A 14,990-nucleotide genomic window follows, 5' to 3' on the forward strand; every position below is an offset into this window, starting at 1 on the left:
TAATCAGTTCTTAATAATGTTATTCCAGGTAGAGAAGCCCTCAATGTTAAAAAGAAAAAATCTAACCATCACCACAAAAACCTCCAATCCACAAAACCTATAAAACCAAATAAACAACACAAAGTAAACTTAGAACTGTGGATTTAGAAGTATTATGCAATATTGTTGTTTATCCTTGCTTTATTAGATAGGCACAAGGAGGTAAGTGCCTTTGCCTAGCAAGGGAGAGGTGATCAGTCGACTGGCTGTAGAGAATTTCTGCCCTGTACTCTGCTCAGTTTATAGTCAGAAGCACAAGGGAGGCATTGCTCCAAGACCATGTCCTCTTCCACCTTACTCCTTTTGTCTGCTGCTGTGACTTGTGCTATCTCACTGTTACATGCTGAGCTGTATCAACAGTAGCAGCAAACCTGGATAACACATTTTCAGCATAGTTAGAATCTGGGGAAAGGGACATGCCACTCTTGGATGGAAGTTAGACTGAGCTGTATGTAAAACAGTTGTTGCAGGTTTTTGTAGCAGTTTGAAAGAAGAGCAGTGATGGATACTTCTGTTTTGAGAGGGTTTCAGAAGATCAGTAGATGAGCAAGTGTGATTTTTGTGAAAGGACTGCTAGGCTGGATGTGTTTTCTCTATCTCCTTCACCCTCAGAAAGATTTGGTGCCATGTCCTTTTGCTGTGACCCGTGTAAAGGTGTGTGGTTTCACATGCCTTCAAGTGCAAGAGGTGCCAGAGAAACAGACTGTTAGATAACGTATTTCCTAGCAGAGAAACTCCAGGTACTGGGAATATGACTGCCCTTTTCATTTTAATTTCTCCTTGCTTACCCCATGAGCACATACATACACTGCTGCAGCTAGTCCCTCTTACATGTCCTAAGCCTGAGAGTTGGGAATTCCTAGATGTTCAGAAGGCAGAAGACAGTGCTGCCTGCTGTCTGCATCCTGCAATCCATCCTGGTGAAAGGAAGAGGCTGCCTGAGGGGTTAAGACAGACCCTTCAGCACAAACTGAGGTACCCTGGAAGAGGCTATGCTTCTGCAGCCCTGGCTTTTGCTCTGCACAGGCTGAGCTTAGACTTGGATTTCAGGCTGTTGATTGCAACAGAGCAACTATATTTCTTATTCAGCATTCTAGGGAGTAAATATTTGGTTCAGATCGCTTTACAACTTGAACAGGGAACAGAATGACGCATGAGGAAAGGGTAATAAAAGACTGAACCTCATTTTGAAATCATTCGTACCTAGCATAATTTACAAGTTCATAGAAACAAGAGCAAAGGCCTGAATGTAATTTAGTACAGACACACTTTAAGCAATGCAAGTTAGTGCACTTTTCATTGAGGTGCCGGAACCATGGGGACTCTGCAACTCCCTGCTGCCCTCGCAGCACCCTCAGGACAGCAGCTGGCTAAAGGTGGCTCTCCAGGGAAAGCAGTGACTTGCAGCTGGGCATGGGAAGGACAGAGGCTTCCCTGTAGCTGCGCTGTGCTGGCTGTGCTAGATGCAGTGGCACTTTGTGGTTTCCGACAGCAGAGGGTAGTGTTACCTGTGTCTGGAAACAGAGGCTGCTTCAAAATGATTGTTCTGTTCAGCCTGTTTAATTCAAACTGCTAGGGAGTTAAACATTTATGGCAGATGTATACATGCATCTTTACTGAAAATATTTTTTCTGTGAATGAGATACACAGCCCATTAGTTCTTTAACTCTGTACCACAGTACTGATATTTAGCTTGTAAAGCTTCCCAGGCTGCTATTTTCTGAGAGCATTCCTGTGTAGTAGCTTCCTCTGGTAGCATTTTGCCTTGCTGCTTTATTTTGGGTAGAATTTGATTTTTTCAAATGTCACATCTTTTACAGAAATACATTTCCTCTGATGACTGCCTCCCACGTGAGGCATGAGAACAAATTTGCAGTATGACCCACTTAAAGACAACTGCATAATTACTGCTCCCAACTGCTGAGTACCCCTGGTAGGTGATTCTAAGATCTCCATCCTGACAGGGAGCTGTGGACAGGAGCCCCCCACCTCACATGTGCCCCTGGGTCCTGCAGCCTCTGGGCAGTGCCACACACACAGAGGCCAGCTGATGCTGTGGTGCCCCAGACAACGTGTTTGACTTGGCAGAGGAGTCTGTGTTGGTAGTTCATTTTTGAGGAAACAGTGATGGCTCCCAGCCAGCTAAATGCTGAATTCCTTGAGCCAAGGTGCATGCCATGTCCCTTGGGCCTCCTGTATGCCTCTAGCATCAGCCTTGTCATTATTGAGCTAACAGGGTGTTGTGGTTTGACTCTGGCTGGATGTCAGGCACCCACAAAAGCCACTCGCTCACCCCCCTCTGCAGCTGGACAGAGAGGAGAAAATAAAACTAAGGGTTCATGAGTTGAGATAAGGACTGGGAGTGATTGTTCACTAAATACCATCAAGGGCAAAAAAATCTCAATTTAGAGATATAAAGTAAATTGATTGCTAACAAAATCAAAGAAGGGTAATGAGAAGCAAAACAAGCCCCTAAAACCACCTTCGCCCATCCCTCTCTCTTTTCCAGCTGTACCTCCTAACCCAGCAGTAGGAAGAGGCAGGGAATGGGGGTTATGGTCAGTCCATCACCCACAGCTTTTCCCATTGCTCAGGGATGGGAGTTGTTCCCCTTGCTGCACTGTGAGGTCCTTCCCATGAGAGACAGTTCTCTCTGGACAACTCTGATGGGGCTCCATCTCATGTGCAACAGTTCCCTTTGACTTGCTGAGACTTGAATCTCTCCCCTGGGTAACAGCCCTCCCAAAATTGCTGTGGTGTGGGTCACTCTTCCACAGGGTGCAGTCCTCCAAGGACAGGCTGCTCCAACATGGGAGCAGGGGCCCTCTCTTCATGAGTCTCCCACTGGATCACAGCCTCCCCTCAGGCATCCTCCTGCTCCGGCATGGGCACCTCCTTCACAGGCTATGGATGGATCTCTGCATTCCCTGTGGATCTGCCTGGGTTGCAGGGGCACAGCTGCTTCACCATGGTCTTCACCATGGCCTGCAGAGGAATCTTGGCTCCGGTTCCTAAATTGCCTCCTCCCCCTCCCTCTCCACTGACCTTGGTGTCTCCATGTTGTTCTCTTCTCACATACTCTCACTGCACTCTTCTCTGACTGGAAAATTACAAATGAGCCACAAACTTAGTTTTTCTTTCTTCTTAAATCTGTTATCACAGAGGCATTGCCACCATCTCTAATTGGCCCAGTCTTGGCCAGAGGCATGTCCACTTTGGGAGCTGCCAGAGATTGGCTCTACCAGACATGGTGGAAGCTTCTAGTAACTTCTGTGGCCTCTGTGGCCCTCACACTACCAAGAAAAAAGCCATGGAAAACCAACACACAGGGTAACGTGGCATTGTCAAGACAGGAAGAAATAGTAAAACTGAAAGCCAGCTGTTTCAAAGTAAAGTAATAGGAAAGTCAAACCAAGACTTTCATAGATAGCTTTGGGATATGTACTTCTGCATGTTGAGATGCCCTAAATTTTTAAGGGTCTATTTATACTTGAAAGCTGGATCTGTTGTTTCCTGTTCTGTGATTTTGACCAGGTGTTGTGACTTGGCCTGTGCTGAAGGACATGGAGACATGGGGCATGACTAGACTTTTTTTTTCTGCTTTTGGTGTCTGAATATCACATAGTGGCAGTTACCTTGGGAACAGCTTGACTCAAAGATCTTGAAGGTATTTTCCAAATGAAACTATTCTATGATGCCATGAAAGATGACAGACTGAGCTCTTGATCTGATTGAGTGTGGAAAACCATTGTTTGGCAATTATTTGCCTTGATTTAAAATTTTATTTTGAAAAATCTAAGTCATCCCTAGATGTGATTTTTCTGTATCTAACAGTGTGCTTGGAAGCAATATTGTCTGAGGGCTAAGGGAAGAAAAAAGTTTGTACAAACCCATTAATGATTTCCATGGGATGTTTTAATGCCACAAGGCAGGAATCAGATAGGAAAGGGTAGAATATAAACTGAGGGTGTCTCCCACTTTCATCTCCAGGTTGCTTCAAAGTTGTGTAAGCACCTCTTTACACACATTTACATTGCCCAATTTAGAGATAGCACTGATTTTTGTATTCAGAAATCAAGTACCTAATGACAAGTTTCAGGTTAAAAAAAAAAAAAAAAATAAATTCTGTTGGCAACTTCATGATCCTTGACCAAGGTTTCACACAGCAAATGTGTAGTGCTGAAGATCCTGTAGCCATTTGGGGTCTTTCTCTTCATACAAGTTCCAAGAGTGAGATTTTCAAACTGTATGTCAAAAGGTAGGACTGAGGAAATGCTGACATCTGGTTTAATTTGTTTGCACCATTATTTAGTGTTTGAGATTTAAAAAATATTTTAACTCTCTTTCCTTCTCATGTTGTTAGTTTTGAAATGGCAACATCACTTTTAAAACAATTTTTTTGCATGCAGTCGTGCATATTTTCTTTATATATTTTTTATCTTGATTACACCCCTCTTTTGTTCCATGTCTTATTTTAGAGTTTGTTTTTTTTAATTTAAAAATTGGCTACTTGCTGAAAATAGCTTGATGCCAGCTTTGGTGAGAACTGTATTCTGAAAAACTTCCTTAATATATTATACAATGGCATATTTTTCTCTGTTATGATGTGATTCTTTTATTTTAAAAGCTGAATTACTCAGCTTTGAACTACTGCTCAAAGAGAAAGAGAAATTAAAATGAGTAAATGCAGATGAACTTGTAAACCTTGTTTAAGTCATTTCTGCTTTGCTGGAGAGGTACTTGGACTCTACCTACATGGTGTCAGTCAGCCCATGACACTGAATAAAGTTGCAGATGGGTTTATATGATGTGTTATGTGGTTGTAAACTCCTGGGGCTACAAGTGACATGTCCCAGCAAGCTGCTGTACATCTCTGCTCTGCTGTCTTGTCCCATTCTACCTCACTATAATGATGTCTTTATGCTAAAATATAGTTGCTGGCTCTGCAATCAGTTCTGCAGAGTTTGGTTTTGTTTTCCGAAGAGTACCTGGAAATATTCATGACCATGCAAGTAATACCTGTCTGTACCTGTCATGTAATCTTTCAAAGCTAAATATTTATTTTCCTAAAGCAAATAATACAGACAGCCCTGTAGTATTGAAATTTCACCATGCTGAGCCTGCTCTGCATAAATCTCAGCTCCCCAGGCAAGAGCTACTCAGCTGGAGACAGTGGTAGCTCTAGGCCCCCTGGTAAACACAGACATCCAGGGAGTATTGCAACCACAATCTTTCTGTGTGTTTCTAGAGTGTAAAGAATTGTCTGAACAGCAAAGTCTGTGTAAGATTGCTGGTGGACAATCTACAAGGTTCCCTTCTGCCAGAGCAGTAGTGAGAAGATTGTCCTGCTTGTGCAAGAAAGCAGCAAATATGCCTAACTGGATTCAGATTTCTGTTGATTTGTGGCTGTGCCTTGCTCCTTGGATGATTTGCATATCACTTTCCACATTTGTTTTATTTTTCAGTCATTTCTGAACAGTTTAGATATGGTGCAAAAGAGGAATTTGTTGACTGAAAAGTGAGAAAATAGAGTTCTCATCTGCAAAGTTTTGAGCAAAGCTAGGAGAGGTCAAAAAGTTCCTCTGAGAGGCTAAACAACCCAGCTGCCCAGAGGAGGTCCTAGAGAAATATGCTTCATCCCCAGGATGTCCCTATCTGCAGTCCTAGATGACTTTCATCTCTTCTTGATTGTACCTGCCTGTGTTCTGAAATGTAGCTGCCAAGCAAGATATTCTTTTCTAAATAATTTCTCATTTTCCGCTTCATTAATATATAATTTCTTCCATTAGACTCCAGCAGTTATCCTCTATGGTTCTGCTGACCATAGTTGTGCTCCTTTCATCATGAAGAATAAACAAATGAACTCAAGGACGGGGAGGAGGAATAATGCATTTCAGAGTCAGAAGGCACAATTGTGCCATCATCTATGCATAGTTTCCGCAGCTTTCTCCAGTCTTGTATTCCTTGAAATTCAGGTTCTGTCTTCCTTTGTATGAGGTTATGATAGATTGGCATTTAAGAAAACAAAGAGAAACACCTAAATAAGTTAAAGCTGCAGGAGGCTGATGGGAGTTTGTCTCCTAGCCAGTGGCTGGCCATTTCTAAGAATTGACAGCAGTTTTAACCATTGAAAAGTGAGATCAACCTGTGAACACCACCTTAAGACCTAAGCCTGGGAATTTCTTTGTCTCTTTGTTTTCTGGCTGTGAAAGGTAACAGAGCTCCAGCTGGCCTCCCGTCCCCGGCCCAGCCCATGCCGCCCGAGCAGGGGCTGGGCTGGGCCTGCCGCGGCTCCCGGCCGGGAGATGGGGCCTGCGGGGCTTGCCCCGGGCTCTGGCCGGGCCAGGCCGGTCCCTGGCTCGGCTGCAGTTTTTGCTGGGACTGAATTCACCACAGACTGCCGAGGAAAGAAAGGAAAAAGCTCTTGACCTGCAGCAGGCTGAGACAGTGACCACACTCTCCAGAGCAGCCATGAAGAATCTTCCATCGCAGACAGCTCCAGCCGCTGCTCCGGCAGAGAGCACAGAACCATCTACAAAACCTGGGCAAGATTTTAATCTTTTCATTACCCAGATGAGACTTGCAGATTAATCTTTTTTTCCAGAGAAAGAAAGAGTAATCAACATGTAAAGAGACTTTATAAACTATCAGAATAGAAAGAATTAAGCTTCAGAAGAGGTAGAGAATAAGGAGATGCTTTAATTAAGCTGAAATATTTTTCTGTTAAAGCTATGGAGATGGACAACAGTGTTCTGAAAAAACTCCTTTTTTTCAAAAAACTCCTCAGAGTATATTGGGAGGAATGGAGTGTTCAAAGTGTGGATTTTGAGCAAAAGGTGGAGTAATTGTCATACAGTGAGGTGCTGGAACAGAAAGAGACAAGTAATAGTTGAAGATTTGGGGCTACTTGAGGCAAAGAGAAAACTTCTGTTTCCCAGGGAGGCTCACAGAGACAGATGAAGAGAACTTTTGCATTTGAATAACTCATCCTTAAAAATGTCATCCCTAGACTCATGACCCATAACACACCTCAGAGTGATGTGAAATGGGAGGAGTGAACTGATGACGGATTTCCAGGCAGCTGGCATCAGAGAAATAAGAAACTATAACAGAAATAGTTTTCTTGTGAGAAACTCCATAGATTAGCAGAAGAAGACTTCTGTTTCTCTACAAAGACTGATGAAAAGACTCTAATAGGCATTGGAACTGATTTAAACACCAAAGATCCAAGTTTTTTGTCTCTATATTGTCATGTGAACAAAGAAATGGTTGAGTAGTGGGGGAGAAAGAGGTTTTCTGGAAGTTATTCTGGTTTTCTTATTCTTGTAGTTTGTTAATAAACTTTTTTTTATTCCTTTTAAGTTTTAAGCCTGTTTTGCTCTTGTTCTAATCCACATCTCACAGCAAGAAATAAGTAAGTTTTCTAGTAACTTTTTTAGTTGCTGCTTTAAAACCACGACAGAGGTTCTGCTTGTGGTCCTATTTGGCCAGGATACTGATGAAACTCAGAATCTGTGTTAATAATTGGGTTCATTGAAATTCATTAACTTTTCAACTGATCTTCTAAGTAGTTTCCACCAATTTTTGCTGACTTTTATGTTGGGTCTGCAAGTTCTTTTCTGTCATGCAGAACTCATTAATTTCAGTGAAATTTTGTTTTGAAGTTTTGTATTGATTCACACCCATAATAGGAAATCAAAACCACAAGTTTCTTTCTGCATAAGTGTGTATGTTGATGTCCTTTGGCAGGCTGTGTCCTGGCAGCAAGGAGAAATGTCTGCTCTTGCTACAGTAGCACTGCTGATTATGAAAGGGTCATGGTAATGACTTCTTTGTGTAAACTTGGTTATTCATATCCAAGTTTCTGGTTTATGTTCATTTGAGCCAAAGTATATGACCTGAGTTTTCCAAAACTCATGTGTACCAGCGTAATCTCCAAATTACAAGCAAGACAGTGAAGTGACATACTGCTCCCCTGAGCCTGGGAGAGCTGGACAGAATGTGAGCTGTGGTGTCTGCTTGCCGAGTTTGAAATATGCTGAGGAAATAATGACCTGAGATATTTAGAACTGCTTGGAGGGTTTTGAAGCCACATTCCTTTTAAAATAATAGTATAAACTCTCTTAACTTTAAGAAACACTATAGCACATAAGCAGTAGTGACAACAGCAGCACTGCCCTGTGATCATATGCATAGCTCCAGATGGAGTAAATGTGGGCTGGCCTTGTCTTGCTGCTGTAATCCTACTGACCTTCAGGGCCTTCCATGAGGTTTTGTCTTTTCTTGGGACTTTGTAATTGTGTCCTACATTGGTTTGGGGACTGACTAATTATTTTTTCTCTCATCATATCTGTTGCCTAAACCAAGCCAAAAGCTATACATGCTTTTATTCTTGATATTCTCACCCTTTCTTACAAGCCTAGCTGCTCATCTTTACCTTACCACTGTAGCTTGCATTTGACTCAGTCTTTCAGTAGGAACTGTCCTTATGTTTTATTTTTGATTTCACCTGTTTATAATTTTTTTTTTATTCAGATATCAACAAGATTTTTCAAGTTGAGCTGCAAGCACTGATATTTAATTTATAGGGTTCTGTCAAATAATGTTGTATTTTGTCTGCTGAGAGTACCAAGGCATCATCTCAGCTCTTGTTTTCTCAGATTGTTGAGAACCCAACCTCCTGGCTGTCCCCATGAACCTCTGTACTGGTCTCTGCATCTGCTACTGCGGGACTCAATTTTTTTTAATGGTTATTTCCATAGCTTTGGTACAGAGTTTTTGAAATGCTGGAAATTATCTGGGGCTTTACTTTTGCTATGTCTTTTGCAATGCTTCCTTTTGCACTTCTCTTGCATTTTGACCTGTGAAATCCCTTCTGAATTCTTAGAGTTATGATCTTCTGGTTTTCAGTTTCCTCTTAAAATGGTGAGACTAACCTAGTTTCACTTTACTTTCACTATAACATCTCATTCCATGCAATGATTTTTCTGGAAGCAAAACCAGCCCTTGTCTGTAGATCTGTATTTGACAATATCTCTTCTTTGAACAAAGTCACTGTCTTATAAGGAAATCTGTCAAAGTGTAATGGTTTTCTTCTGTCTTGTTAATTTAAGAGCAGTCAAAAATGTTTCAGCAGGCTCTCCTTCCTCCTGCAGGAGTCTTTAATATTTCAATCTCCCAACAGGGATATTCTGTGTTGCAATGTTCTTAAGGCTTGCATACCTGAGGCTAATAGCTTGTCCTCTCATCCTGGTCTACTTGAATGCTATTTAGGAGATCAGGGATATTTAGATCTTCAGGGCTCCAGGGCAACATTTAAGAAACATCACTGTTTTCTCTGTGTTTCCATTTTGCTTGAGTCCATCTACTTTCTTGTGGACAACAGGGTTATATTTAAATGTTCCAGGATTTTTTCCAGGAAATTCCACCAGTGATTTTTACTTATTTAGGAGATTTAATGACTCAACTTGTCATTTCTTTTTACTATTAGGGTTTTTTTTTACTCTCCCTCTGATCTTCACTTTTCAGTGTTTTGTTGTGAGGTCCCACCTTTTCTTTAACTCAGAGTCTATTCCAATTTCAGACAGTAAAAGAGGTGGGAGGTGATACCTCAGTGCATGGAGGCGTCTGTGTTCCTGGGATCTCATATCCTTTTAAGTAGACCTAGTAACTGTAAGCATCTCAGTTGTGCATAATTATGTTGTCATGTGTCAAGACAAATGTGTATGAAGGGAATGTTACAAAAAGAAGTGAATTTATTAGCGCTTCTTCCTTAGCAGATGGGTGTAACTCCTTTTTAAAGAAGGGAGTTTTTATCTGCCACAAAGCTCAAATTATTTTTGAGGTGAAGCTGGAAGACTGGACACTTAAAGTTGTTATGCAGGTCTATAGCTGTCTGAAATTTAGTCAGGAGATAGTTCACTGAGGTTGCAAAGACTGACACTTGCTGTTCACCAGGGAAAGACTATTTGCTTCAGAATTCAGCTTAGAACAGAATTCAGCTGTTCTCTGCAAAGGTGAAATGCTTTTCTGGCTCTGTGTGTGTGTTTATGCCTTTTTAGGAAGTGCTTTCTCCTAGTGCAGAACTGCCTTTCTCAGTCCTGGCAAGCCAGTTACTTCTGTCCTGCTCATCCAAGCCCTCTGTAGATGCCAGCCATCCCCCTGCTCTGCCCTTCATGAGCACAGCTGGCCTGAGACATCATTGTTTACCCTCCAGGCAGCTCTGAAGGCCTCACTGCCAGTTGCACAGCTTAAAGAAAGTTTGAGTCTCCACCTTTCCCACAAGGAAGAGCACAGTCCAGGTGATGCTTATGGAATAACTGCATACTTAACAGTCCAGCAGGATTTCAGCAGCACAGCAGGAACTGTCTTATCTAGTTTGAATATTACAGCAAGAGCTGAAGTGTCATCCATCTTCTTATTGGATATCTAGCTGGGAGCCCAGTGTCCTCCTGACTGAGGTCTTTTTAGTTTGCAGATTATAGCCATATCCTGAAAACAGTTAATGTTAAGTACCATCAATAATTAAGGTTTACGTGTTCTATCATTTGTTATTCCTGATTTATCTTCTGTCATATTTCAAATATGTTGTGCTATATCCCAAAATTTAGTTGTGAGAAAGCAATTTGTTAACCATTAAAAGAAGTAGAGGTTACAGCCATGAGCAGTAGGGTAGTGACTGAGGTTGACCCTGCAGCAGCCGTCATACATTTTCCATATGGGATGGTTTGGGAAGTATCCCAAGTCTATCTCCTACTCAGTGATGAATCTTGGCAGTCATTACATATAAGAACTATTAAACTAGTCTGAATAATAATAATTCGTATGGATGGATGTGAGATTTTTCAGCTAGTGGAAACCTCAAATATATACATACATGGAAACAATGAGCTATAAAAATATTTGTTATAATTATGATCTCTTAGTGGAGAAGAGATCCATTTGCATGTAAGCAACTGAAAAAATTGCTAGGCAATAAATATTTAATTAACTCTGACTGTAACAATGCTGAGTTTTTATTTCTTTGTGAATCAGAATTTCTCCTCAGCAAGTTCTGCCTGTTTTGTTTGCTGCAGGGAGCTGTTGTTGGAGGTGCTCTTCTTTGAAGGAATGGGTTTCAGCATAGAAGTCCCTTTCATAGATGTTTAGAAATCCACTAGGATAGACTTACACTTGTGTTCAATGAAGGCCAGGTCTAATTTGAGTTACATTTAATGGAGAGGTAAATCTAATTTTTTAATTTTTTTTTTTAACTCCTCTTCCTACTCCTGATATACAAAGAAACTGGGAAGATAATTGGCCAGCTTACTTGTGGCCTCTGCTGAATGTAAAGCAGTGTGTAGAACTGTGGGAGAGGAGTGGAAATAAGTAGATGTTCTGAGTTAGAAGATGAAAAGAAAAACATATGAGAGGAGACTGCCAGCAGAGGGACACAGGGAAGCTAAAATGGCTTTGTTGAACTTAATTCCTCTCTCTTTAATAATTCCTGCTTATTCTCAACATCTATTTGCATAAATAGTCCTTTTTTCCACCACGTAGATTTGACTTTTCTAGAAAATTATAGAACACTGGCTTTTTGACAATTCAGTATTCAGCCCTATGTTACCTTTATGTGCTCTCTGAGTTTAGCCATTAGTCACCTTTACCAAGAATGTTTCAAATATAAATCTTGACATGGGCCATTTAATGTATGAAATGGATGGCTCATTTTTCCTGTGGAATGTACAGGAGACACAGATGTCAAAGTGATTGCTTACCTTGAGTTGCAGCTGGATCTAAAGTCAAATTATTCATTTGTAATGTAGCCTTGCTAGAATTTCCGTGGAAATGGCTTCTCTGGAGTTAAGCTCCACAGAGGTTCTGTAGTTATGGATAAACATTGTGTCCAAGCCAACTTGGATCTGCATTTTTATTATGCTCAGTGAGTTGGTTTACCAAGGTAGCAGCACATTTCCTGAGATAAACTGCTGAGCCTGTCAGTGATATTTGTTCATTGTTCATAGTGAAGCTTCTGCCAAACTGCCAGTGGTGTCCAGTCTCTGTAAGGAACTTGCCAGAAAATGTCCTGTTGGGAAGTGCTTGAATAGCTCACCAAGCCATCTGGTATGTAAGAACACATAAACACAGGAATTAATTAATTGTAACTGGTCTCTACTGAGCATGTACAAGATGAGATTTTTTTTTTTTTTAACATTTATAACTTGGATGAAAGCTACCTGTTTGCAAATTTATGATTCCCTTTAACAAAGCACAGAGTCACGAGGATGCCTCATCTGAGTAAATGTATGGAGCTCTTAATGCTGTTGATGGTGAACTCTGCCCTGCCCCAGGCCACAGTACAGCCTGAGTGGTTTTCTTAATGATTGCCCAAAAAATCATCTGCATGAGGACAGTTGTCTTCTAGCCTGGTCGTTTACACCTCAAATTTAATTTTTTTGTTAATTTTTAAAGGAAGTGTTAAGAATTCTTCTTTACCTCCCCATTGTTAATACATATCAGTAATGTGGGCAGTAGTAAAAGCCTTCAGTATTGAAATCTGTCATATGCATAACATCCTCTGATTCTATTTGATATAGAGACACTGGTTGACTTAAAAAGTGAATGTTTCAAAGCATAGTAATATTTGCATGTCTCCTTCCAAGAATTTAGGTTTCATTTCAGTTTCCATCTTACAGGGATTTCAACAGCACAGCACCTATGTACAGAAACACCACAGCGTGTAGTGAAATGCTTCAGTGTAGCCAGGTGTTCTGTGGTAAAATCAGGAAAGACTTCGAATATCAGAGACACAAAGAGGCACTAGGGCATGACAGCACTAAGATAAAAATATTGTAAATTGTTGTCTCCTTTTGAACTCTGTCTTTCCTTTTAGATGTGTGCCCGGAAAGAGACTAGGTGTAAATTTCAGCAAGTGCTGGGCAAAATGTGAGGGAAAAATTCCCTTTGTCTTTGAAACCTTCAGTAAGTAAAAGGATTTTAACAGTCTTATTTCTTTCTTTCTTTTGTAAAAAGACTTGCTTAGCTCAGCTTTGACGTTGGAAATAAACTCTTTCTTGCCTTTGTTTAGAGAATAAATGTAGTGTTGCAAACTGGGTTTTGTCACTGACAGGAAGATATTTGTGGAAGATGCTTTCTCACTGCAATTCACACAAAGCTGTCATCAAAGCAGTAGCTTGGGTTTTCAATACACTTGCTGCTAATGGCAACCTAAGATTTGTTGCCTTTCTTCCCTAAAATTTCTTCCCTAAAATTTTGTTAGGGTTTTCATTTGTAGCCATGGAACATTTGTAGCTATGGAACAGCTCTTCTACCCTGGGATTGGGCTGCTGCCGCTCACATTTTGGTGCTAGCCTCTCTGGACTAGGAGTATATCATCATTCATTGTATAAATGAAGTGAAAAATGCTGTCAAGCTCAACACTGAGCTGTGGGAGCTGGTTTCTGCTCTCCATAACATCAGATCCTGACTTCAGTTATTGATCAGTTCACATGTACTAGGTCTGTTTGCTTCACCATTTCTAAAAGATAACAAACTGATTGATTTAAACTTAAGAAGGGGACAATTAGGAAAGGCAATATCCTACTGGAGTATTTTGAGTGGTTTCACCCCAAACTGGGAGACTTTAAGGGACTTAGCATTTGAGGCAAGGGTCTAGATACATGACAGCTCAGCGTGCTTGAACGTGTGCCTTGTTACAGTATAACTCATCCAAGATGAAAACATTGATGCACCAGATGATTAAGCTGTTAGTAGTACAGTTTTATTATATTGAAAAAGTCTATTGGAGTCTAATGGCAGATCTTTGCTTTTATTTTGTCCTCCTGACAGAAATGGGAAATCTTTGTCTTTGGAATGATCTCTGTTTGGAATGATCACTGGGGTATTTTTGTAGTTTGCAGTGATCTGTCTTCCAGGAAATGCAGCATAAACTTTCATCGTGGCAAGAGCGAGGTCTATGTCTGAGACAATACAGTGCAAACCACACTTGGCAGGTGGTAAATTAGGAGCCTTAAAAAGGGCTTTTGTCTGTGTTGTGGAGCATATTTACTTTCTGGGAGTTCTCTGCAGCTTTTATCCTCCTTAAGGTCATGACATCTCCTCTTGAATGCAGCTATAATTACTCCAAAAGTCTTCTCTTTCCTCTCACTAACACAGATGTCATATTTGTAAAGAAAGAGACAGCTAAAAGGCTCTGGTGAACAGTAAAGACAATTCTGGAGATGCTTGTAGATTGTATCTTTTCATAGTTCAGGCGCCCTTGATAGCTTGCAACACTATTTGTATGCCCAAGTAATCATTATACTGGGCATATTCAGCAAACTCAAATTCAAAATCTTCCAAAATTCTTGTTTTGAGATGAATAGTTTGAGTCGTCTGAATACTCAGCAAAGGAAGAAAATTGCTGAAAAATGTTATATTTATTGCTGAGGGCTCTGCTTGAAACCCAGAATGGAGTTTAAGAATTGGACCATTTTACTGCAGCAGTTTGCAGTGGGCATTTGTATGGCACCATTTAAGGCAGGTGCCCACAGCGTGAGTGCAGTTTCACTAGCAGAACTATCTGCTCTGCAATCATTTATTTTTTCCTCCCCAGAGGAAAACACCAAAACTGGAGACATGTTGGGATTTTTCAAAGACTAGAGCATGTTCTTAAGGGAAGCAGCTTATGCAAACCTGGGGCATAAGTCTTCTCAGAGCTTTTGAACTAAATCAAATAATACATTATTACAAATTACCAGTAGAAAGTACTCTGGGAGCAGTCCAGTGAAGAGGCTGGGGAGGCACAGTAATATACACTCCTTATACTTCTGCAAATATTTTTAACAAAAAATTATTCATCCTCTCTTTCATATGGAGAAAACAGATATGCCCAAAGTCTTATTTCAAATGTTATCTTGCTTTATTAATATTTGTTAGGTACTTTAATATAACCTTGAACTATGGCAATTGTG

The sequence above is a fragment of the Pseudopodoces humilis genome, chromosome 17 (assembly GCF_049639895.1).
Source record: "Pseudopodoces humilis isolate 2021_Gansu_Grassland_sample_001 chromosome 17, ASM4963989v1, whole genome shotgun sequence".
NCBI classification, from domain to species: Eukaryota; Metazoa; Chordata; class Aves; order Passeriformes; family Paridae; genus Pseudopodoces; species Pseudopodoces humilis.